The sequence below is a fragment of the Ursus maritimus genome, unplaced genomic scaffold (assembly GCF_017311325.1).
Source record: "Ursus maritimus isolate PB19 unplaced genomic scaffold, ASM1731132v1 scaffold_32, whole genome shotgun sequence".
Taxonomy (NCBI): Eukaryota; Metazoa; Chordata; class Mammalia; order Carnivora; family Ursidae; genus Ursus; species Ursus maritimus.
Window position 1 is genome coordinate 26284726 of NW_024425786.1, and position 26543 is coordinate 26311268.

At 48.2% G+C, this 26543-nt stretch overlaps 1 pseudogene; it reads left to right on the forward strand.

The window, feature by feature from the left end:
- The window catches only part of LOC121099808, a 37705-nt pseudogene extending 12739 nt beyond the window's left edge, over positions 1–24966 (forward strand).
- The last annotated feature ends 1577 nt before the right edge of the window (positions 24967–26543 follow it).

Consider the following 26543-nt stretch of genomic DNA (forward strand, 5'->3'; position numbering starts at 1 on the left):
CCTCTGTCAAATCCCTGCCTAGTCTTTCTTCAGTCCATTGCTTGCCCCAAACAGCGCTGAAATCTCAGCTTAGCAGTGCTGCCGGCTATTCCTCTATTCCTGTTCTCCCTCCAGCTCCCCCCCAGCCGCCCCTTCTGCACTCCCATTCTTGATACTATACGACAATGTTCCAAATTAAGAGCCCCCTTTTTGGCAGTGGCAACGAAGCAGCTGGTTTCACAGCCTGCCTCACCCTGGTTGAACTATTGCAAGTGATAGAGCTGGGAAACTTCTTGAGTCATGGGAGCAGCCCCAGGCAAGGACACCATGGACTCCATGCCGTTCAGTAATTTTCATGTATACGCGTTTCTTTTGTTGTATGCCTTTGATTGATTTTTCAGAGTGATGAAGTGGTTGTTCTTGACAGTTCTGTCTAGCTTTATAGCCGCCTTTGCCTCACACTCTGTCATGCTTGGAAGCCAGGAGTCTTGGAAAATTCTCCATCAGTCTAATTAACTCTCCAAATATTGCCGCTTCTATCTCCCATCTAGTGTCTCACCTGGAGCTCCTATTAGTTTTGTATGTGGGACCTTCTTATTCTTTTCCTCCATGCATCTTAACCTCTCGCTCATATTTTCCATCTCGCCTCTCTCTGCTGGGTGACTTCCTGAGATGTATCATCTCATTTACCAATTTTCTCTTCCGTTGTGTGTCATCTACTATTTAACTGATTAATTTCAGTTTTTAATTTGACTTTTTTTCAGTTCTAGAAATCTGGTTTGGTTCCTTTAAATCTTTCTAGTGTTCTTTCAAAGTTTATATTCTCTCCCCTTATGTTTTCAGTTTTATCTTTTTAAGTTTTAGAAGTTTTAAACATGGTTTATTTTATTTTCTTAAAATATTTTATGTATTTATTCATGAGAGACAGAGAGAGAAAGGGAGGCAGAGGCAGAGGGAGAAGCAGGCTCTCTGTGGAGCTGGGGGCCCCGATGTGGGACTCACAATCCCAGGACCCTGGGGATCATGACTTGAGCTGAAGGCAGAAGCTTAACTGACTGAGCCACCCAGGTGTTCCCAGAAGTTTTAAACGTAGTTTAAAAGTTAATCTGTTTTAGCTAAGGTAACACTAGCTGCTCTAACAGGTAAAGCTTGCATCCTTGGTGGCTTAAACTTAATAAAAGCTATTTCTTTGTTTATATCACAGTTTGCATGGGTTATCTTCTTGCTACACAGCCTATTATCCTCAAACGTAGTGTCTTAAAGCAACAACAAATCCTTTATTATCTCACCATTTCTGTGGGTCAGCAATCTGAGTGCAGCTTGGGTGGGTGCCTTCTGGATCAGGTGACTCACACGGTTTAGCCCGCTGTGTTGGCCAGGGCTGTAGCCGTGCCTCCCAAGGCTCTTGATTGGAGGAATATCTGCTTCCTCACTCACTCGCATGGCTGTTGGCAGGCCTCAGGATCCACACTCTCGGCTATTGGCCAGAGTCATCAGTTTTTTGACACGTGGGACTCACCATAGGCTACTCATACCATAGTAGCTTCGTTTCTCCTAGAGCAAAGACCCTGAGAGAAAGAGAGTGTCCAAGATGGAAGCCATAGGCTTTTTGTAATCTCATCTCAGCAGTGACATTCCACGCTCTATTCCTTACGATAAGTCTAGTCCATACTCAAGGTGAGAGGGGCCTACACAAGGGTGTTAAAGCCAGGAGGTGGATATCATCAGGGGGTTACGTCAGGTCTAGTGTACCACATGGTCTGGTGTGAACCTCATTTTCAGTGGAACTTCTTGTGAGAATCCTGGAAGAGCCTGGGTTAGGAGTGGGTCCCTCAGAAAATATCTTTGCAGTTGCTTCTGTTAGACTATTCTTGCTCTGGGACCATTTTCTGTTAATTTTTAACTTGCAAGTGTGAGGTGTCTGGGCCGTGCAGGCCCACAGGCCCACAGAATCCTGTGTCTATGGGAAGACCAGCTTATGGGTACAAAAATCGTAGGAGATTACCTACTTTCCCTCCCCAATGCCTAGAATTGCAGACGAAGCTTCTTGTCATCAGTCTGTGCTGATAATTGATTTTTTTAGTCTACCATTCATGAAAGGTTTTTCCTACGTTTATGGAGGTTCTCATTCCTAATGCTGTGTTTCATGTGGACCCAACGCCTTACTCCTACACCTGCGTGGCTGTTAATACCTGCCCTTTTTGTCCCTCCGACCAGCAACCTGTGCCCCCACCTCCCACCACCACTGGGCTGTTTGCAGCACTGACCTCACACAGTTAATATGCTGGATTTTTCCAGTCTCCTCTTTGCTTTTGTCCCCGGGGACATATTTCGCTTTTCTTGAGCTCAGCTATGCATATAAAACATTTCTTATATTTTATCCAGTGTTTTAGAGTGTTTTGAAATGGGAGTGATTTCAAGGTTAGCTAAACCAAAGGACACAGGTAAAGTATACAGGATGTTGTGCAGCCCCCCAGACCCAACCCACTGACTCTAGCACAGACAATTTTCAGTTATACCTAAGTAGTATTTTCTTTCTAAATATCCCGTGATCCTTGGAAAATATTTACTGGTCCTGAGTCTGCTTGACAGAGGCTAAGGTTCCCGTTTTCTAAGAGGATCCTTTGACTTTGACTCTACTGGAAAGTGGGTCCGAGGGCAGCAGGTTGGGAGGTCGTGCAGGATAGAAGAATTCACAGCACAATGTTAAGTAGTTTTATAATCGTAATACAGTAAAGATCAACACAGATGCAATATTCCTCTGGGAGTCTATACAAGTCTGTGTTTCCCTTTGGGTCCTGGTCCTCAGGAACTTCAGAAGCTCCTTTTCTCCAGTAGAGATATAGCATGTGGCCCCAGGGAGTTTCTCATCCTCCCCTGGGTCTGCCTTGGATGGAGTTGGTCATAAGAATAGCGTATAGTTGGGATTTCAAGAGCTTTGAGACCCTGGGAAGCGAGAGGCCTCCGAAAGGTCATTGTCACTGTGATTTAAGAACTCCTCTTACTACTTCTAGTAATAGTCCATTATGTTTATTGAGCACCTGTATGCCAGATATTGTGCCTAATACTTTACTCACGGGAGGCTTGGAGATACAGAGATAAGCTGGTGAATGAGATTCCTTCCATTTGCGGTATCTAGAGGTGAGACTAGAATGCTCTCTCCTGGGGTTAGATCAACTGTCCCGCGCGTCCTAGGAAGGATCCTCTGAGCTGGGATTGGTTCTTAGCTGGGGAGTATCTCTGAGCCTGGCCTAGAAATAGCAGGAGTTAGGTTAGCTTCTGAGCTCTCAGGAAATACCCAGGCACTGCTGGTCCTTCTCGTACCCAGGTCCAGAGATAGGAAACTGAGAGGTGCACTTGCAGAGGGCCAGGTGAAAAGCCACAGCTGCCACAGGGACTGTGGCTTGTGCCACACATGGCACAACTTCACTTCTACAGGATTTTGAGTTGATTTTTCCATGACCCAATTTCTGTACACTTGTAATGAAGTCTTTTTAGAATGCTTTCGTGGAAAGAGGTCCAGACACCCCTTTGATTACTGGGCCCACATGGGAACCACACTGAATCTGAATTTGAGGAAATTTTGTCCCCTGAGCTTCTAGGCAGCCAAAGCAAAGAGAGGCACAGGTAGTTAGAGAGCCCAGGGTTCAGGTCCTGGGGTGGAGCTTGAAAGTTATCGTAGGTTTAGTGAAGCAACCAGCAGATTCTTGATTCAGCTGGCAAAGAGCCAGGAAACCTGGCATTTGACTTGAGTAAATCGCCATAAGCTGGGCATTGTTGGTCTATTCATTGCTCCCTCTGAGCCTTAGTTTTGCCCCTGGTCGAATCTGGATGGAAACTTCTGCTCAATTTGAGGTGGAATTTAGTGACATCATGTTACGCGTTGGAGGCGGAGTTGGGCGGGACACGTTGAGCTGCATTGTACACGTGGATCAAGCCACTACTTTATCTGTGGATTGTACATGCCAAATATGCCGCTATGACTCCTTCCCTGGAGATGTCACGAGACGCAGCCATGGGACATTTGCTACCACATTTTACCATGTGGGTTCTACTGAGGACTTGTCCTCGACTCCATCCACGGGCTCTCACGCAATCACCGGCGGGGGCGGGGGGAGGGGAGGATTGGCTCAGTAACAGGAACCGTTGTGGTTCTCATGAGTGCTGGCCTATTTCCAGGTAGGTCCTGAGACCTTCACATGCCACTCTCTCTGACTGGAGGGCTTGGTGTACCAGTACCCGCACTGCCTCCCATGTTTTTCTTCGAGTCCCCAAATAGCTCCATGAAGATGGTACCATTATCATTCCCATCGGGCACAGGTGATTCAGCCGGAGGCCCCAAATCTTTAAGTACTTTCCCAGGCCACAGTACTAGGAGGGAGCAGAGCCCACTTAAGTCTGGGTAGTCTCCTCCATAGGCTATGCCGGCAACCTGCAGGCGATACTCCTTGACGCTTTGGAAGCTCAGGGTCAAATGCGCACCCATGTGCTCTGGGTAGAGCTTGTCCCTGGGACCACCCAATCTTTACTTTTCCTTTGTGCTACCTTCCTCATATAATATGAACGGAAGCTGCATTCTCCACGGTATATTTAGTCTTAGTGCAGTGCTCCGGGACATGGTCTCCCATGAGCAGGTTTTGTTTTGCCTTCTTTTCTTAGTCATTGCTTTAATTTTTACGCACCATGGATTTCGTACCACAAAACATCAAGACAAAAAACAAGAACCTCAGTCAGCAAGGGGTGAACTTGCCTCAGAGGATGAGGGCAGGGAAGGAACCAGCAGGCCAAATCAGAACCCTAGTTAGTGGGCAGAAGGTGGGAGACGGTTTGGAACACTTGAAGGTTAATAATTTTTGCTCCATCACTTACCCACACTTCTGCCCAGCCCCATGCTATGTATCTCTGTAGGCTGCTGTCAGTCATTTTTGTAATGGAAGGGGTCAGCAAATAATCACGGAAAAGGTGGGTTTCCCTCGTACTCCCCTTACCGACTGGGCTGGAGAGGATGTCCCTGGCTGTCTCCTCAGGGTTAGGTGTGAGAAGTGTGAGGGGCTGGACGGCGGGAGAGGAAGATGGGTGGGTCCCAGGAGTCTGGGAGAGGCATAGATGGGCTGGAGGGAGGAGTATTTCCAAGGAAAGGCTAGGACCCCAAGACCCCGAGGCAGGCCTGAGAGCAGCACAGGGCAGAGGGGCCTCGTCCTCTTTGCACAGAGTGGGGGTTTCTTTTTCGCCCAGCTGCAGAGGGAGTCACCCAGAGACCGGCTCTGCACACATCTGGTTGTATTGCAAAGGCAAAGCGCCCAGAGATACCCGCTTCCGTCCCAGCACTCGCAATGTTCTCCCGGACTCCCACAGCTCAGCAGAGCCAACCAGCAGCTGGAGGCCGTGTGCGGGTCCGTGTTTGGGGAGCTCGAGTCCCAGGCGGTGGGATGCCCTGGACCTGCCCGGCTGTTTCCGCATGCGGAGTCATTGTAGCTACCTCCGGGCCATCCAGGCCGGCTGCTCTCAAGACGACGACTGCCTGCCCCCCTCCTTGCTGCCCTTCGCCTCTGTCTCAGGGAGGCCCGGCTCCCGTGAGTGTGCCCTGTCTTCGCTCCCTGGCCCGGCCCTAGGTCGGAGAGCCCTGGGTTCCGGTGCCGGCCTCGCTACACCTGTGCTGTGTGACCTTGGGCAGCTGGTTTTGCCCTCTCTGGGCCGGGTGATGGGGAGAATGCTTCCTGGCCCGGTGGAGTCCGCGCGTGCCTGCTGGGTCCCTCCGGCGCCGGGTGGTGTGGGGTGGAGGGCCACAGACACCCGCTGGGACGTGTTTCTGCCCGCTGCGTTTCTGCGTTTCTGCGCCTCGGCCCCAGCCTTCAACTTCAGAAAGGCCCTGTCCCCCATCCTTGCTGGGGGAGCCAGGCCCCCGTCCCCTGCATCTCCATCACCGCCCAGAGCAGCACCGACTCCGCCCACGAGAGCTTCACGGCCGCCGAGAGGGCCCGGCCCGGCGCTGCAGCCCGCGGACGGGCTGGACGGGCCCCGCCATAGGCGCGCGCACCGTGGAAGGCGGCAGCCACCCGCCAGCGCCCGCCTCGACTATCATCAAGACCATTCCCGGCAGGGAGGAGCTGGTGGAGATCAGCGCAGCGGGAAGTGGCGGCCGTCCATAGGGGTGCAGGTATGGAAGGAGGGGTGCCGAAGCGAGCTCAGGCCCGGGCTATTTGGGACGGCTTAAGGGGTCGGTGCGGCTGCTCTGAGTTGCACGTAGATCCTGTGGCTGGTCATCCAGCCAGGCTGGTGTACGATTAGCGCCAGCCCCCACTCCCTTGTGTCGCCTTGTCCTGAAACATCACCTCTCCTGGGAGTGGAGAGGGTGGCCAGGTGGTTGACGCCTGACCTCCTGGGTCTCTTTTCTCTTGTTCGGGCGGACTGTCTTTGCAGAATCGGCCCATGGGCTTGGCGCTTAGCTTCTGCTCACCTGTCTCCCACAGGTGCCCTGTGGTCCCTGGTCTAGTCTCGGGCCACTGACTCCCCCAATCCCGCCTCCCCAGGTGGAGACTATCTCAGACTCGGACACTGAGAACAGGAGTCGGCAAGAGAGTTCCACTCTATCGGGGCGTCCAGGTGGAAGAGGACAAGAGGTAGGTCTGGGGGGTCCGTCTCAGGCTTCCCTGGGGAGAAGAGGAGAGAGGACCGCAGATAATGCCCCTCTTGGTCCCGCCTGCCTGCACACCGTCTCTCTTTCTGGACGGGAGACCAAACCTTCTTGATGGGGGAGCGGCTGCAAGGTCATCTCCCTCAGAGATGTCACCAGGGCAGTCATCAGACCTGGGTAAAGTGAGTTCTCCTTGTACCCGTGCCTGTCCGGGTGCTCTGAGGCGGCAGGAGTGGCTGGAGGAAGGGGACAGTAGGAGAGAGGTAACAGGTAGGTGCTGAGCAGGCCTTCAACAATTGGTGTTTCCGGGATAACAGGATTGTCCTGGTCCCTCGCCTGCCCCCTGGTATGCCAAGTGAGCTCAAAAAGAAACAAATAAACATGAAGATTGCCTCCTCAGGGGCCCCTGACAAATGTAACACTCCTCCTCGCTTGGCTCACACAAGCCTTTAACCTCAGTCAGGGGTACCTGTTGTATGCCTGAGTCTGTGATGTACCTTGAGATGGTAGAAATTCGCCAGCAGCCACTATTCTTGGCATTACGTGGCCTCAGAAACACCGTGTCCTTAATTTCCAGCTGAAAAGTTAGCATTTCCAGCTCTGAGGGGTTACTGGGAGAGTCCCTCAGTCTAATCCTATGGGAAGACGCTTTCTCTCTAATGAACATGGTAGGGTCTCGGTGGCCCATCTGCCCTCTGGGCTGTGTGCGCCTCAGGGCCAGTGGCCCTAAGTAGGTGGCTGTAAGGTCATCTGTGTTTCCCAGGAGGAAGAAAAACTAGAGTCCTAGTAGTGCAGCGCCTCATAGCTCTGGTGTTCCCAGTCACCATTGTTGGGCCTTTGCCTTCCCCCTAAAGTTCCCCTTAGCTATTTCTGAATTCCCTGGGAGTATCGTGTGTGCGCCTTCTTTTTAGATCAAGGCTTTTGGGGTTCCTGTGGGATTCACCATTTTTTCTCCATGCACACTCCAGCTCCGCGGTGGTTTCATATGCTCCTGAGGCTGTAAATGCCTCCATCAAGGGTGATAGATAGTTGCCTTATTTCCATCATTCCTGAAGCTACCGTCCTCCAAATCCTCTTTAAAAAAGATTTATTTATCGGCCCCGGTAGTTCAGTTGGTTATGTCTTGACTCTTGGTTTCGCTCAGGTCATGATCTCAGGGTTGGGGGACTGGCCCTGCAAAGGGGGCTCTGTGTTCATCAGGGAGTTCGGGCTCTCTCCCCGCTCGTCAAATAAATAAATAAATAAAAGTTTTAAAGATCTTATTTATTTGAGAGAGAGAGAGAGAGTGTGGGAAGGGCAGAGGGAGAGATATTCTTCAAGCAGACTCCTCATGCTGAGCTAGAGTCTTATGCAGCTCAATCCCACTCCATCCATGAGATCAAGGACCTGAGCCAAAACCAAGTGAGTCAGATGCTTAATCGACTGAGACACCCAGGCACCCTCCTTCAAACTCTTAATATACCACAAAAAGATCCCAGAAAAGTAGCACTTTATGGCAAACCCAATTTCAGGAAGTCCATGACCTGGGTTCTTGAGAGGTGGGGTAGGAGTCATGGAGGATGTAGCCCTGTGTTGTAAACTCTTCCCCCCCAACTCTTGTTACTGCCCCAGGGACCATAAAACCAAGCTCATTACCCCCACTTCACTTTATAAGGCTTGGGCTTCATCGCTTGGGATTTTGCGCCTTTACTTTCTTCCGGCGCGCTGAATTTAGTAGTGCAAGATTCAACGGCATCAGGCGCTAAGTCAGCAAAACTCCATCATTCGTTCATTCATTCTTTTCATTCTGAAAAATACTTACTGAGCATTTGTTTTATGACCGCTCCTGTTAAAAATCTCAGGGAAACATCGAAGAAATGAGTCTTGCCCTCATAGAAGTTAAGTGGTCTCGAAGGGAACTGAAGTACGACAAATGACCCACAACTAAAAATATGATTATACATTATGGTATAATATGTCATGGGATATTATTACATGTTATGGCGGGACTATGAAAGAAAAAACTAAGAGAGAAGGATCTTGTTTGGGGTAAGCAGGTGACATTTAAGCTGAGACTCGAGGATTGACTAGGAACACTCAGGTGATGATTGGGGGTGGAAGTGTTGCAGGAAGAGGGAAGAGCATGTATGAAAGCGCTACAGCAGGACAGTTTGACACGCATCAGGAAGCGAAAGAAGGCTCTGGCGTGGTGGGAATGGATGGGGCTGTGGTGAGGGGAGTGGATCGGAGAGTCAGGCAGGCTCCAGGTCATGCAGAGAATGGGCATGATAAAGAAACTGGAATTTAATTATGACTGATGAGTAGCCATTAAAAGGTGAAAGGAGCATGACAGGGCTCCACTTATGTTTACAAAAGATCACTAGCTGCTATGGAGAATGGATTTGAGGGAAATAATAGTGAGCGCCCCTCGGAGGCTAGTGAGCGGAATGTTTCCCGATCCAGAAGAAAGGTGACGGCCTTGCAATATGGAGATCCCTTTTTTTTTTCTATTGTATTTTTATAATCTGGGCACCTCACTAGTGTATGGGAGAACATAAGGCTTTATACAGTGATCTTGAATTCACCAACTTCCGCTGCTGTGTCTCTTATTGGGACTTATTTACCTGAAAATCATGATGGGTTTGAGTCAGGCATGCTCTCTGTAAATGAGATATTTCTTTCTTTTTTTTTAATTTAAATTCAATTAATTAACATACAATGTATATTGGTTTCAGAGGTAGAAGTCAGTGATTCATCGGTTCCTATGTAATACCCAGTGCTCATTATATCACGTGCCCTCCTTAATGTCCATCACTCCAGTTATCCTGAGGCCCCCCACCCCCACCCCCTCCAGCAACCCTGTTTGCTTCCTATGATTACCAGCTCCCTTGTGATTTGTCTCCTCCTCTGATTTTGTCCTGTTTTATTTTTTCAAATGAGGATATGTCTTCTCTTTCTTTTTTTTTTTTTTGAGAGAGAGCGAAGAGCAAGAGAGTATATGTGTGAGCGGTGGGAAGTGCAGAGGGGAGGGAGAGAATCTTAAGCAGGCTCCGGACTCCGGTGGTGACATGCGTCCTGATCTCACAACCCTGAGATCATGACCTGAGCCAAAATCAAGAGTTAATTGCCTGAGCCATGCAGGTGCCCCTAGGATGATATCTCTTTAAATCCATATTCTTTTTAACTTCTTTTTCTTACTGAATAGGACTTCTAGTTCACTGTTGAGTGGGAGCAGTTCCTTTGTCCCATTCCTGATATTAGTGGATATCTTCTTAAATCCCACTCATAAGTGTAATGATGTTTGGTACAGATTTTGTTGATACTATTTATCAGGTTAAGGAAATTCCCCTTCTATTCATAGCTGGCTAAAAGGTTTTACGTTTATTTCTTTTAAACAGAAAATGAGGGTGAAATTTTATTGAATGCTTTTCCAGAATCTTATTTAGATGATCATAGATTTTCTCCTTTCATCTGTAATGTGAATTAGATTAATAGATTTTCCATGTTGATCCATTCTTTCATTGCTGGATGAACCCTGCTCGAGCATTTTATCATCTGTTTGATGAAGTTTGCTGTAACAGACCTCAGTAGTCTCCTCAGTGTATTTCTCTCAATTTAGAAATAGCCAGGCCACGGGAGATCCAAGGCAGTGTCAGGATCTCTCTTGCTGTTCTTTCGGCTCTGTGTATCACCCTCCGGCCCCCCAGGAGTGGAAGCCTAAACTGCAGCCATCCTGCTCATGCTCTGAGAAGTACCAAGGCGGAGGGGGGAGGAATTTATGGTGCTGCCTCTAAAAAAGATTCCCTGAAAGTTACACTCCAACACTCACCTCCATCACATTGCCTCGAAACCAAATGGTGTGGTGATATCCAGTGGCAAGGAGGTTGTGGTAGAGACAGTCTCCATTGAGAAGCAATGCACGAAGAGCAGGACACATAGCTAAAGATCAGGGTGCTTATGGCCAAAGACAAAGAGAAGAATGGCATACGGAAGTCCAGCCATGCTGGTCACAGTCCTGTTGTAAGTTATTTTTCTGTACGTGACTGGATTTTTGGATAGCTGTTACTGTAAGATTTTTATAATCTGTGTCCATAAGTGATATTAGCTGACGATTTTGCTTTTATTGTGCTTATTCAATTCAGGTATTTAGGTGACGCTGGACTCCTAAAAATGAATTTGGTAGCATTCTCTCTCTCTCCCCTTGGAACAATTTGTGTAAAGTAGGAATTGTCTATTCCTTGAAGGTTGGGTAAAGGTTGCCTATAAAAACTATCTAGGCCTGGATGCCTTTTGGGGAGGAGAAACTCTTACAGAATCACAGCTTCAGCTTCTTTCATGGTTATTGACCTGTTCGGTTTTCTTTTTCTTCCTGAGTCAATTTTGGTGATTTATATTTTCTCTCAGAAAATGGACCATTTTACAAAAAATTGACAGTTTTGAAAAAATTTTTGCACGAATATCCTTTGTCCTAGTAGTATGATTTTTATAAGTCTTTATTGTATCTGTAGCTTTTCATTCCTAATACCGTATATGTATGTCTTTAATTCTATTTTCGTGATCAGTCTTATCTGAGGTTTGTCTATTTTATCATTTTAATATATTCTTATTTATTTACAAAAATTATTTTATTTTATTTTTTAGGAGAGAGAGGGAGAGAGCACGTGTGCAAGTGGGTGGATGGAGCAGAGGGAGAGGGAGAGAGAGAATATTAAGCAGGCTCCTTGCCCAGCATGGAGCCCAATGAGGGGTTTGATCTCAAGACCCTAAGATCGCATGACCTGAGCTGAAACCAAGAGTCAGATGGTTAACTGACTGGAGCCATCCAGGTGCCCCTTTTTAATAGTACATATATATAGCAGTGTGTGTGTGTGTGTATGCATATACATATGCACACATATATGTATGTATATGTATAACACGTCTGTCTGTATGTATATAGATACATATATGTGTATATTCACACAATATATTTAAAGATTTATTTATTTATTTTAGAGAGAAAGAGATCGGAGCATTAGTGGGCTGAAGGGCAGAGAGGGAGAGGGAGAGAATCTCAAGCAGACTCTCACTGAGCGGGAGCTCGATGCAGGGGCTTGATCTCGCAACCTGGGAGACGGCATGACCCTAACCAAAAATCAAGAGTTCAGCAAGCTTAACTGACTGAGCCACGAAGTGCTCCCTCTTTAATATATATATATATGTATATATGTATGTATATGATATGTATGTATATATATATATGCATATATATACACATATATATATTTAATTTAAATTCAATTAACTAACATATAATGTATTTTTGGTTTCCCAGAGGTACAGATCTGTGATTCATCAGTCTTTTTCTTTCTTTTTTTCTATCAGTCTTATATAATACCCAGTGCTCATTGCGTCACATGCCCTCCTCCTTAATGTCCATCACCTAGTTACCCCATCCCTTAACCCCTCCCTTAATACATTTTTAAAGTTATATTTTATCGGTCTTTAAAAAAAAACTTGCTTTTGGATTTGGTTAGCATCTCTATTGCTTCTTTCTCTTTATCTTTATTTTCTTTCTTCTACCAAGTTTGTCTTTTTTTTTTTTTTAATAGCCTCTGAACACTCCATTTCTCTATTTTCTAACGTGTTTTCAAGGCTATAAATTTCTTTAACTATACTGCTAGAGCTGTACTCATAAGTTTTGAGAATCAGTATTTCTACTGTTCAGTTCTAAATAGCTTGTAGCTTTTATCATAATTTCTTTCACCGATGAATGATTTTGAAGTTCTTTTTTTTTTGTTTTTTTTTTTTGCTTCCAAATTTTGGCGGGGAGGTTCGAGCTACTTTTCAATTACTGCTTTCTAAATTTGCTGCATGTGGTAATACAATGCATTCTGTATGATATTTTTATTCCTTAGAATTTGTTGAGGCTTCCTCTGTTTATATATATATGTATATATATATATATACACACATATATATATATACATATATATACATATATATGTGTGTATATATATATATTTCTAATATAGATGGTCAGACTTATACATTATATTTTTCAAATGTTTGATTTCTTTTGGCGTTTTTTGATTTAGCAGTTCTGAGAGAGTTGTATTAAAAATGTCTCACCGTGGGGATGCCGGGGTGGCACAGCTGGTTAAGCATCCGACTCTTGGATTTCAGCTCAGGTCGTGATCTCAGGGGCTGTGGGAGCCCCCCACGATGGGCTCTGTGCTGGGCATGGTGGGCCTGCTTTTAAGATTCTGTTCCCTTAGCTTGGTGCACAGCGGAGCTGCCGTCTGCCTTGGTTCAGGTGTGATCTCAGCGTTTCTGGGATCGAGCCCCACATCAGGCTTCCTTCCCGCCGGGAGCCTGCTTTCCCTCTCCCACTCCCCTGCTTTGTGTTCCCTCTCGCTGGCTTGCTCCTATCTCTGTCAAATAAATAAATAAAAATCTTAAAAAAAAAAAAAAAGATTCTGTCTCTCCCTCTTGGCTCCTCCCCACGCCTTTCTTAAAAAGAAAAAACAGTCTCACCATGATTGTGGGTATGCCATTTCCTTGGTGATTGTATTAATTTTTCTTTAGTTTGCGAGTCCCGCTCATATTCAGGCTTATGATTGTTTTATCTTCTTTGTGGGTTAGTTCTTTTATCATAAATAGGCTGCTTTTCATCCTTACCATGGGTTTGCCTCCAAGTCTATTTTGCTTTTTTGATTTTACTATTATATTAAGCTTTCTTTTTGGTGAGCGTGCCAAAGTATCTTTCTCCATTCTTTTTTGATTTTCATCTCTCCCCGCACTCTTTATGCAGTGGTAGATCAAGCTGCTTGTAAGCCGGTGGAGCTAACGTTTAGTAGACATATGCTACGTATATATTATCTTCATTGATTTCTTTGACTTATTTTTATTATCTCTTTAAAATTTTTTTCTATTTGATATGCTCTTCTTCCTTTTTTTTTCCTTCAAGTAATCTCTACGCGTCTGGGCATGGCTTGAACTCGTAACCGGTGATCAAGTAGTCCTGCCCACCTCCCGAGCTAGCTAAGTGCCCTGTCGCGCTTATTTTTAGTTTTCTTCTCTCCCCTACTTTTTGCCTTCCATTGAACTGATCAAATTTACTTTATTTCTCACGCCCTTCTCTCCTGGTTTGAAGTTTACCTCTTAGTTGTGATTTTCCTCAAAGTTTTAGCAACATACTTAATTTAATTTCTTTTTCTCGAACAAAGTCTAAAATTAGTGAGTATTTCTGTCCTTCGTAGGCAAACACCTCAAGAACCTTGGAACACTTTAATTTCCTTCTTAACTCCCTCCGCCCATCTCCCATGTTGTATTTGTCTAGTATTTTGATTATACCTCTTCAAAGAAACTTCCTAAATCAGTTGTTTTGATATCTTTTTATGGCTTAATAGTTTAGATTTACAACCATGTTCTTAACAATTTATGTTCGCTTATTCCTTGTCACTGCTCCACTCCTTCCTGATGGGTTCCGTGTTTTTTATGCTAAAGTACTGCTTGAGTTTGGGACCAGTTTTAGAGTTCCTGTCTCAGCTGGAGGTTTCTGTATTTCAGCGGTGGTGCTCACTGAACGCACGCCCACACACAAAACAACAGCCTTAATGTTCGTATTCTCAGCATCCCGCTTCCTGGCCATCTCCTGGAGCATGACCTGAGTTTTCCAGTCCACGCTTGTAAGTGGAATTGACCCCTTCTTGGCTGCTGGCTTTATCCACGGGGTCTCCTTCCAGCTCCCCAGGATGCAGGGCCTGGGGGCTCTCCTCTCATCCCTCCCTGGGCACTACCATCTAGCCTCTAGCATATGTCTGGCCCAATATTCCCGGCTCACTTGGCTTAGATTCTCCCCTCTCACTTCTTAGGTTTTGAATTTCCTCCTTTTGTCTCTAGTACCCAAAGATGTCCCTCTCTTCCTATTTTCGTTATGGGCCCCTGCAGCAGAAACACCCTTGACTTTATTTTTTATCCGGCATTTCTTATTTGCTTGGGGTGTGTGGGAGTGGGAGTTTCTTAAGTTAGTTCCTCGGCTCCACTGTATTGATCAGTTGTCTGACCAGGCTGATAGCAGATACAGAGAGAAAGCGGACCAATCTGGGAAGATTTTGGAGCCAAGTCACTAAAGGACGGGACAGGCAGAGAGTTAGGTCTTCCTCGCGCGTATAGGTATTTGTGAGGTCCTGGGTAGTGGGCTGGGGAGGGGGAGATGGTGCTGGATCAATGTCTGCAGAACTGAATGGCCTGGGACAGGTGATGACACTGGGAATCCAAGGGGGTGATAGGAGGTGGGGGGAGAGGAGAAATCTGGCGCATGTCTCTGGCCAGGCTCCCTTTGCCTGTCTGCTGCGGGCTACGCCCTTAGTTGTACACCTGCACTGTCTTTCTGTCCCTTATGTCCTCACTTTAAGTCTGACTTACCACACACCATGCCCCAATGGTACATAAAGCGTGAGTCTATGACTACCAGCAGCCTCTCTAGGCAAATCTTCCAGGAGCTCCCCACCTGCTGCCGCCGAGGTATTTTCTTGGACTCTCTTGTCCTCAATACTCCTTGTCTCATCACTGGTCCCAGGATCTGTCGCTCTCTCTGCATTATTGTTTTTGTAGAATTGCCGTGGAGGAAAGGTCTCTCCCTTTCCAATTCCTTTTCAGTGTTCCCTGCCAACCTGTTGGTGAAGAATTCAGATCTACTGCTTGCGGGTTTTTCCCATTGCTCACTATCAGTGCTGGTTTGGCTTGGAACACACAGGTATGGGTGTTATGCTTTCTTTACTTCCACATTCCGTTGCGCACTTCCTCACCAAGATTCATTATTTGTCCACAGATATTTATTGGATCCCTATTATTTGTCAAGTACTTTGCTGGGGTACCGAGTACAAAGGTTAGCGGAAACTTCAGACAGCTCTTTCTTGCCCTGTGAGGCGTATCGCCATGTTAGTCTAAGAAGCTTAAATGGGTGACAGAAGTAGATGTGGAAGGGATACCTCACAAAAGGAGAGGGGTTTGGGGTGACAGTGAGAGTGTGTCATGGGGGCTTTGACCTAGTCAGAGGGGTTTGGTGCAGACTTCCCTGAGGAAGCGACACTGGGCATGGAGATCTCACCACAACAACCTCACACAATTTAACAAGGTGAACTGAAATTAACTAGGTGGAAGTGGGAGATAAGAGTGTTCCAGGCAAAAGCGAGTCACATCTGCTAAGGCCCTGTGGTGGGGGAGCATACTTCTTAAGGAACTGTTACCAGCGCTGTTCAGGCATCCATAACACCTTTAAATACACGACCAAAGTATACCTGGGCCAGGATAAAAGAATGCATCAAATACCTTTGCTAAATATAGAAGAATGTTCTACATTCTTAAAGGGGCCCCTTAAGAACATAGAACCACGTGATTTTTGCCTCAAACTCTAACTATGGGGATCCCTTGTATCTTTACCTCAGATCCTTCCTACTAAGACCTTATCTTAAATTCCAGGGATGCAGTGCAAAACCAACAAAAATAAACAAAAAACACCAGACTGCTCAGTTAAATTTGCTATCAGACATGAATGTTGGAAAATTTTTAGTATATGTAAAGCCTCCTAAATATTGCATGAGATATGCTAAAAAAATTATTATTTTTATTTGAATTAAATTTTAAGAGCAAGTCCTGTATTTTATCTAACAGCCCTACTTATAATCAATTAAGCCCAAACAGGGGCCAGCTGGAGAACCCTACGCAGGTGCTGGCCCGCTCACGCCCTCCGCACCACTCATTCCTTAGCATCATGGTAATTTCTGGCTTTGGGACCTTGGGCATGGCATGTACTGAAAGAATAGAGCCCCCTTTGAGCAGAATCACAGAAGGAAGCTTCACCCTATGAATTTTTTTAAAGATTTATTATTTATTTATTTATTTATTTATTTATTTATCAGAGAGCACAAGCAGGAGCAGTAGCAAGTAGAGAGAGAAGCAGGCTCCTGCTGAGCAAGGATGCAAGTCCCAATGGGTTTAGAAATTGCCAGGGAGGAAAGGTCCTGGGATCATGACCTGGAGCCGCAGGGCAGACACTAACGGAGTGAGTCACCCAGGTGCCCCTTCATGAATTTGTACTCCCAGAGCAGTCATGGAAAGCAATGCCCTGCCGATCGACCACAGTTCCCTGGTGTGGACACGCTCTCCATTCCTCAGTCTTCCACTGAAGACTGACCTGTGGCTCTTCCTAAATCTTTCCACCCTGGCCCCACCTCCTATCACAGTCACAGCCCTCAGGCTGGGGTGGTGACTGGCCCCTGATTATATGTTCAAGCCCTTAGATGCTTTTTCAGAGAGGGCGCTAGTACAATGGCTGTGCCTTGCTAAAATGCTACTGCCCTTCCCCTTCCCTGCCCAGTGCCTGCCTCCTCCCACTCCCTGCCAGCCTTGCTGCCCAATACTCCTGGTAAAACCTCTTGACAACTCGTGGTTGTGGAGAATTCCGAGACACCGTGTCTCTTGGATAAAACCAGTTTCTTTCCCCAGAGCCCTTGTGTTATCCTCAGAGAATCACAGTAGGAAACGTCTCCCGAAATAACCATATAACAACTTCCAGCAACATCAGGAATGTGATCACTGTCACCCAAGAGCCTGAGGAGGCCTCCTCAACCTTGTTAAAAAGCTTGGGGAGAAAAATATTGTGACAGGCATTGTTACACATAGGTGATGATTCACAACTGAGGCTAGTTTATCCTGTGTTTACAGCTGCTGTGAAGACCACAGCAATACCTGCCAGATCCAGAACTAAATAGGGACATAAGCTCTGGACTTCACTACCCTGAAAATTCATCTGTTATTGTTAGATTAGGTTTGGCTGTGAGTTTATATAGAAAAGCCCCAAGATGACAGAAGTGCATTTCTCATTGTAGAAGAAGCCCAGAGATTCAGTTGAGAGCTGGTAGGTGCTGTGCAGTGTCAGGACCCAGCCTCCTTCTATCTTACTGCTTCTCCATCCTTAGCACTTGGCTTCCATCTCATATTCCGATGGCTGCTTGAGTCCGGCCATCACGCTGCATTCTGGTCAGCAGGGAGGAGGAAGGAACCAAAAATGGCACATTTTCCTTTTAAGAACATTTCCTTGGAAGTTGCACATACCTTTCTGTTTATATCTTGTGAGCTGAACTTAGCTCTATGGCTAGTACCAGAGAAACTGGTAAAAGAGTCGCTTACTCCGAAGTGGCCATGTGTCCAGCTTCTCAAATTGTGGGATTCTAGAAAGGTAGAAGGGATATTGGGGATGAACAGTGGTCTCTACCGTTCTTCCTTCCCAACCAACCCATCCACCCACCCAACCACCCACACACACCAACCAACCAACCAACCAACCACTCAGCCAACATTTATGCAAGGGAATGGCTCTACTTATAAGGGAGACAAATGCAAATTACTAACTATAATAACAATGTGCTTTGAGGACAAAAGGGGTTTTATTCCGAATGCTGTGTGAGAACAGATGGAAGAATCAGCAGTGATCAGCCAATAATTAATAACTACAATGGCCTACGGGTGCTCAGTGCTACATTCCCATTATTGTATTTGTCCAGCTCCTTTCTTTTCAGTGAGAGCCACAAACCTCCTGCCTTCCATATAACAGCTAACATTTACAATGGGTAGGCCAGGTGCTGGTCTAAGTTCTTACATACATTATCTCATGAGAATTCTGTGATCGCTCTCATTGGTAGATAAGGAAACTGAGGCACAAGCCAGAGAGCTGAATTTTGACTAGGCAGTCTGGCTCCACGGTGCATGTGCCTGACCCCTTTGCTGGGCTGCTTCCCGTAAAGCTGCTCATTATCATTTCTACCCTGACCCCCTCCCCCTAGATCTCCAGCAGACCACCTCCCCGCTCACGGCACTGTAATGATTGAGATCATCTGGTGGGACCTCTCTCCATGTCTGACCAAGCCCCACCTCCCTTGCCTCCTTTCTTGCCTCTGCCATCCGTCCTGCCCGAGGTTGAGGCATCGTCTCCTGATTACAGCCGCCCCTCTCCCTCAGTCCTGGGAGGCAGTGGAGTGGACTGAGTGGTGTAAGTGCTGGCCTCTACAGCCAGACTGGACTAAATTGATAACTGTCTGATCATAAGAGTCCACTTTTCCTCTTTAAGCCTCCGTTTTCTCATCTGTAATAGGATGATACTAACATTCTTACCGTGCGGGGACCGTTAAGCTGAGGATTGAGCGAGTTTTTATGCAAAATCCCTTAGTCTAGCGCATACTAAGTGCTCAAAGGATGTTAGTTACTATTTATACTCCTTCTGTTTGGTCCTTGGACTACCGCCTCCTTCTTCTTTGATCTTTCATTGATCTCTTTACAGGTTGTGTTAGTTTCCTATTGGTACTATAATAAATTATTACAAATTTAGCGGCATCAAATAATACATTTTTATTGTCTTACATTCCCAGGGTCGGAAGTCTGAACTGTGTTTCACTGGGTTAAAAATCAACGCGCTGGCAGGACGGATGCCTCTGGATCTCTGGGAAGAATCCGCTTTGTCACTTTTTTCCTGTTTATAGAGGTTATCCACATTCCTTGGTTTGTAGCCCACTTATGTCTTCAGAGCCCTGGGCGGGCAGTTGAGTCCCCACATGACATCATTCCAGCCTTCATCCTGTTGTCCCATCTCCTCCGATTCTGACTTATCTGTTTCCCCTCCTTCACTTACAAAGACCTTTGTGATTAAATTGGACACACCTGGATAATCCTGACTCTTCTTCTCATCTCAAGATCTTTCATATAATCGTATTGCAAAGTCCCTTTTTCCATGGAAGCTAACCTATTCAGAGCTTCCAGGAACTAGGACGGGGACCTTTTCGATCATTATTCTGCATACCCTGCAGTTTCCATCCTTTAGAGATATGGCATGGGAGAGCCATCCTTAAAAATATCCCTCTCTTTCCCCTCTCTTACCCAGCTTTATTGACATATAACTGACAAATAACTAAAATATCCCTCCCTTAAAGATACATTGTCTTTTCTCTTTTCCTCCTTTCTCAACCAAGCTCTTTGAAAGAATTGTCTTGCCTAGTTTCTAGACCTCCTATCAACCTCCTGCCATTTGTGTCAGCCCCCCATACTCCACCAGATTGACTTCCTTGCCCGGGTCCCCAGTGGCTTCTGTTGTGCCAAATCAAGGGACACCTTTAATTCTCAACTGGTAGCATTTTCCATGTTGATTACTCATTCCTTCTTGAGACCCTTCTGTCTCCTGTATGCCTTTAGGTGACTTTGCCCTGGTTTCTCCTTCCTTTTTCTCTCTGGCTTAGATGCCTCTGGGGCTTTATTGTCTCCACCCACCCTGAAATGTCTGTGTTCCCAGTGCTTTGCTTTTGTTTCATTGCTTATTTCTTGGTTGATCATGTCCCACACTGCTGGTTTATTATTATTTTTTATTTTCTTTTTCTTCCAAATTTGTATTTAAATTCAAGTTAATTAACATATAGTATGGTATTGGTTTCAGGAGAATTTTTTTTTTTAAAGATTTTTATTTATTTGAGAGAGAGAGAGCACTTGAGCAGGGAGGGGCAGGGGGAGGGAGAAAGAATCTGAAGCAGACTCTGCACTGAACGCAGAGCCTGATGGCCGATCCCACGGCTCCTGAGATCATGACCTCAGTCCAAAGAAAACCAAGAGTCAGACGCTTTAACTGACTGAGCCACCTAGGCTCCTCAGGAGTAGAATTTAGTGATTCATCTTTTTACATGCAACACTAGTGCTCATTAGGTCAAGTGCCCTCCTATAATGCCCATCTCCCCATCAGCCATCCCCACCGACCCCCCCACTCCCAGCAATCCTCCGTTTGTTCTCTTAGTTAAGAGTCTCATGGTTTGCCTCACACTGCAGGTTTTCAATACCACTTGCACAAGGTTGACCGTCTCCTGCTGGGACTGCGCCGATCTCTGGCCCCCCAGCTGGGAGTACTGGTGGTCCCTGTCCCCCAGCTGGGAGTACTGGTGGAGACTGTGCTTCAAGGCATCCCATAAGCTCCTCAACTTTTTAGTCTTCCTTGAGGTGGACATGGTGATGAGACCTCATTGAAGTCGTGACTTGAGAACCAGGAAGCCTGGGGCACTTACGCATGCTTCTGTTCCAGACCACGTGGCCTGTTCCATCCAGACCAGATGTGATCTCTCTTGGGACCCCTCAGAGGCCAGGGTTTAAGGCAGCACACGCAGTGGTTCTGAAGGACAGATCCATGTTTTGTGAGGGGACCACGGAAGCAGACAGGGAAGGCTGATGTTTTACCGGGCAAGCCCCACCTTTCCGTGTGTGGTTCTGCCAGCGGCTGAGCTCCGAAGTGGCCAAAGGTGGACTGGAGCTCAGAGGCACAGAAGTATTCGAGGTGGAGCCAACGTGCATCCGAACAGTTCAGTTAGACACACAAGACTCTCAGCTGAGACAGAACAATTTAGCGGGACATGGGGCTGCTTCCATATGCAAGAAGGCTGCTGAGGGAGGTACAGGGCTGAGGATGGTCCTGGGGGCAGTCAGGAGGCACTCAGAGGAAGGGATGACTCGAGTCGGAATGGACAGGGAGGGAGGAGGGGGCAGTCCATTTTAGACAGGGAATGGCACGTGCAAAGGCTTAGAGTCAGGGCCAGTATCTACTTGGGGAGCAAGGAGAATGCAGGGGGATGAGGTCGGAGAGAGGACTGCTTCCAGAGTCGATGCTCATGTTGGGTGAACGCCAGCAGAGGAAACTTGAACTTTATCTTGTTGGCAGCGGGAAGAATTTTGGGCAGGGGAACGAGTTGGGCAGAGGGCCACTTTAGGAAGACTGCCTGTGATCTGAGTGGATTGGTGAGGAAATGTTGGGCCCCCTGATCCGAAAATATGCAAGGTGTAATTTTTGAGAGAGAGTACCTTGGTGATTACTGGCCCATTTCTATCATTTTGTATAGTATAAATGTGTGCGTGTGTATTTACATATAATCATGTATCATATAATATATTTACACACACGCGCCGAAAGATGGAGGGTGAGTGACTCCCAAAGGCACAGAGCAACACAGCCAGCATTAGAACTCAGATCTGACTCCTCCTCTAGTGCTTTGCTTTTGTGCTGAGTGGAGATGCAGGTGTCTTGAAAGGAGGCTGACCTGATGTCAAGGCAGAGGTGGTACAAATCCTGACCAGGGCAGGGCAGGCGGATGCCAGGGGAAGAGCATGTGGGAGGTGCGGATATGTTCTTGCTTTCTCCCTCCTCTCTCTCTCTCTCTTCTCTCTCTCTGTGTCTCTCTGGGTGGGGTGGGGACACAGGGCTTGCTGGAGACTGCACATGAGTGCATCTCTTTCCTGGGTTCTGCAGCATCCTTCTGGGCCTGGTTTCTATGGCAACAGGCTCCCAGCAGGCAGCCCGCCAGCTGGAGGAAGCAGGCAGGCAAGGCAGGCAGGGAGAGAAGGCTCTGGGCAGCAAGAGGAAGACTGAAGTTGTGGGGCTGAGGAGACTTCAGGGAAGCTGAGGGGTCCCCCAAGAGCTAGCTCCCCAAGTCCTCTCTCTCTTCAGACCATAATGGGCTGGAGGTGGGTTAGGACACATGGATCTTTCTTTCATGGTCCTGAAATTTCCAGACGTCAAACTTTGCTCACCTCTCCCCACCACCCCCACATCTCCTGACTCCCACTCTTTAAGGGATTGTCTGACCCCAGCTCCATGCACTTCAGGGGCCATGGGTTTCTGCATAGAAAGAGCTCTGAACTGAGGGGGGGTGACAAAGAACAAGGCCAATTGACTTTCTGTTTTGCAGAGGATTTGCATATTAACTCAAAGACAAGAAATTTCCAGGCCCTGTGTCTCTCTGCCAACAACTTAATTCAGCTCCACTGGCGCTGGCTGACTGTGTCTGGCCAGGCTCTGGGCTGGGCTTTGGGGGTCCCTAGAGGAGAAGTCCTTTCAGCTGCAGGCTCTTCCCACCCTCCAGCCGCCTCCCAGGCAGTTCCTCCTGATGTTCTAGCAGCTGGTGTGGAAAGTGCTTGGGTCCGCAAGCCAGCAGCCCTGGCCTGCATCCTGGCTAGCTACTTTCTAGCCGGGTGGCCACAGTCCTCTCTGGGCTTGAGTTTACTCATTTCTGAAGGGCTGAGACAAACCCATGCAGTTGGTGAAACTAGCAAAGACATATTATTTGTTAAAATAGTTGAATAGCTGAAATACTTCGTACTCACTGGGAAAGAGCCACCACCCTGGCCTCTCTCGCCTTCTCTGCTCTGCCCCACGGTCCAGCTTCTGCAGCGCTCGGTGCTCAGCTCCTCTGGGTGTGTCCGTCTCCGATGGGTGCGTGCCAGCAATTTTTCTGCCCCCGGAGTACAGACTGTTAGATATTTTGAATATCACCCCCTGTCCAGAGGCATTGCAACAGGAATTCTGTACCTACCTGCAGGGACTGGTGTATTTAAAGGTCGTGGGTTAATGGCCATCACGTTGAGACGCTTTCTCATTCCTTTCCTTTTGGCCTGGAGAGGTGGGGTGAGGGTGGGAATAAGACTGGGCAGGGGCCACGATGACAGTCACCTCTCTCACCAGGCGGGCAAGGTTCAAGCGCTCCAACAGCGTGACAGCGGGTGTGCAGGCAGACCTGGAACTGGGAGGCCTGGCCGGCCTGGCCACTGCGGGCCACAGAAGACAAGGCCCTGCAGTTCGACGCTCCTTCCAGAGGCACGCTGAGCCCCAGCCCGGGCCCCGGGCCCCCACTACTCAGTCTTCTCCGCACGGTCCACACGCAGGGCCAGTGGGCCTACCGCGAGGGCTACCCACTGCCGTATAGAGCCGGGCCACCGATGGGTCGCCAGGCTCCTGCCCCCGCCCACCTCCCCGGCCCCGGGTCCAGCCGGGACTCCTGGATGGAGCGCGGCTCACGCAGCCTCCCCGACTCAGGCCGTCCCTTGCCTCGCGGACGGCGAGTGGTTCATCAAGATGCTGAGGGCAGGTGGAGAAGCTGGAGCACTGGTGCCAACAGATGGAGCGTGAGGCGGAGGACTACGAGCGGTCGAGGAGAGTGAGTGAGGGACCCTGTGTGCGCAGGCTCAGAGCCGCGGCTGGGCGGTGGGCTCCTGATCGGGAGGGCCCTCCGTGGCCTTGAGTGTGCCTCCTCATGGTTTGCTTCTTTGGCCTGGATCTCTGGGGTCCCCTCTTGGGGCAGCAGGGCATGCTGGGAGCTCTGAAGGAAGTGGGGAGCAGCTTCCGAGGCCAGGATGGGACTGGGCAAGGAACCAGGTGCAAGTGGCCGCCCTTCTAGGGACATGGGGCCAGTCCAAGTCACCCAGTCCATGGAGGTCGGGCACTCCGCTCATCTGGCTGGTGTGGGATTCCAGGGCTGATCCAGGAGTGGGGCACACTTCGAGGTGGAGGGCCGGCCGGTGCACAAGGTCGATCACTGTCCGAGGCCTAGGTGTAGGAGATTCTGCCCAGACCTGGCCCTGACGGAGCGAGGCCGTGGCCCTTCCCCTGCAAGTCCATCTGAGGGGAGACGCAGCCATACCTCAGAATCCCTAAGTTGGATGGGGTAGTGACTAGAGGACAAGAGTCAGGCACATGAAATTTTCAGTAATCCTTGATGGGCCAAGGAGTCATACTGATGAGTGACAAAGTTCTGCCGATGGGTGGTCATTGAGCTAGTGCCTGGGTGAGCCTGAAGGGCCAGGTGGGGGCTGGTTTCCTCTGTTCCATGACATGGGAGGAAAGAAGGACAATAAGAGGATAAGTGCTTAAGAAATGGAGGTTGTCTGAAGAAACACTGGTGTCTGAGGATACAGTCTTCTTGGTGAAGTGGGATAGAGCCACCTGTTAGAACTTGAGGATGGGATGGGGAGGGGCTGGAGGAGAAAGACCGACAGAGAGTGCCAGAGAAGGCAGGGTTGAGTCATTCAGGCAGACCTCCTGAGGCTGGGAAAGGAGAGGCAACCGTCCCTCTTCTGAATCTCCTCTTATTCCCCAGTCCTGGAGAAGATCCGCAGTGCCGTGGGCAGCACGCAAATCTCCTGTCCCAGAAGGTTCAGCAGTTCTTCCGGCTGTGTCAGCAAAGCATGGTGAGTGCTGGCTGGGCTGAGCCCACCAGGAAATGTATATGCCTGAGGTGAGACCAGGTGTATGTGCCTCACGACGGAGAGGCCTGGGCTCTTTCTGTCTCCCTGCCTCCCACCCCCCAACCCCACTCTCCCGGTGCGAGCTTCCTGATGGTGAGGGTGGATGGGGCTTTCTCCTTGGCCGTGGTGATCTTCCGACTGTCCCTCCTCTGTCCCTCTCCACGCAGGTGCCCCTCTTCCCTGCCCGGCCACCTTCCAGGACCTCGAAGTGTTTGGGACCTCCTGCAGCTCTATACCAGGATGTGACCCTCAAGCTCCTGGAGTTACAGCAAACCTGGTGGCCACAATAGTTGAAAATTCTTGGAGCTGGTGGAGCCCCTTCAAAGCCGTAATAGAGCGGACTCTGAGTGCCAAAAATTCTCCCCTGGGCAGGTGCCCTGTGTGGGAGAAGAGAGGAGCGAAGAGGTGGTCATTTTTGGCAAAGTAAAGGTGTTCCGGCGGGGGGACAAACCATACCTTCTTCACAGTGGTCACACTAAGCCCACGTGCCACCAAAGCTTGCCTCAAAGCCTGTCGCCTAGTGCCAACCTAGCCAAAAGTCACCTCCGCCTCAAAGCCAAAGTCTGAGGTGGAAGTGAAATTCTGTAAGTTTCAAAGGTGAGACTATTCTTGAAGCTTCGGGATCCAAAAATGCGCGTGAGTAGCACCAAAGCCCCTCAAAAATACCTCAACAGCTAAGGATGAGTTCTAGTGCTCTGTAGTAACCCTGTTGTTCAAAAGTAATGTAATGCTGTGGCTTCCCTTCCTTTGACACAGGTGGAACTCTGTCATTTCCAAATTCAATGTCCATGAGAGCTAGAAGCCCTTAGTGAGTTATGCTGAAACTATACACTGAAGTCGGGATTCTGTACTTTTACGAAAGCAGCTTACCCTTAAACCAGCGGTTACTTAAGCTTTTGTGCTCTGGTGTTTGAGTATTTAAGTCGTTCCTCAAAGGGGTGTAGCTAAAGCTGGATAAAACTCATCAGTCGTTGCCTTCTCCTGGTAGGCAGGAAGAACCTCCGTTTCGAAATGTTGTAAACACCTGTGCCGGCAAATGGTGAGTGGAGCGCTCTCGATTCTGTGGACTGGCAAAGTGCATGTGAAAAGTGGCTCCGGTGCCAGCGCGCGTGCCTCTTCCGCCACAGCCGGCCGTTTGAGGAAGCGTTTACGCAGATCGAGAATTGAAGATCCCCTGAGGCCCAGGATACCGTAAGCGGACTCGGCCTGCTCGCCTATCAGCAAATGGCCCGCAAGCTTGGCCTGTGGCCGGCATCTGTAAGGCCTGTTTGAGTCAGCCGCAATGCGGCTTCGCCTCCCTCAATTCTCCCTTCTGTGCACTTTTTTCCTGCTTAGTATCTGCACGCTCTGCCCTTCTCGTGTCAAGTTTAGCTCCCTTGGGCTTACCTTCCGATCTCCACAAAGTAAGGAAAGTCTAAGCTTAGCGGGGGCCGTGCAAATGCCTGTGCCTCCCCACTGTGGACTCTCTTCTCCCTGGTCTCCATCTTTTTTCTGTCTCACTCTCTCCTTATGGGCACTATTCTGTACACAGCCTTCACCATTGCTTAAGCTTGCTGTCCCCTCATTCACAAGCCTCTGTGCCTCCCTTTGGCCTGTGTGCTAAGCCGGTGGATTCAAAAGCTGTGTTTTTATGAAGGTCCTAACCCCAAATTGTAGCCTGCCCCGCCCCTCCGTGCCTGGCCCTCGCGCCTGTGCCTGTGCCCAAAAATTTGCGTAAGCGGCTTTCTGAACAACCAGCACTGTGCTTTTTCTTGCCTCTTTCTCTCATGCTGGAGTGGAGAAAGTGTTTCACCATGCTCCTGTGTTTGTTCAGCTTATTCCTGAGGTTCAGTGAAAAGCGAAAACGTGGTAGAATCTGTATCCAGTT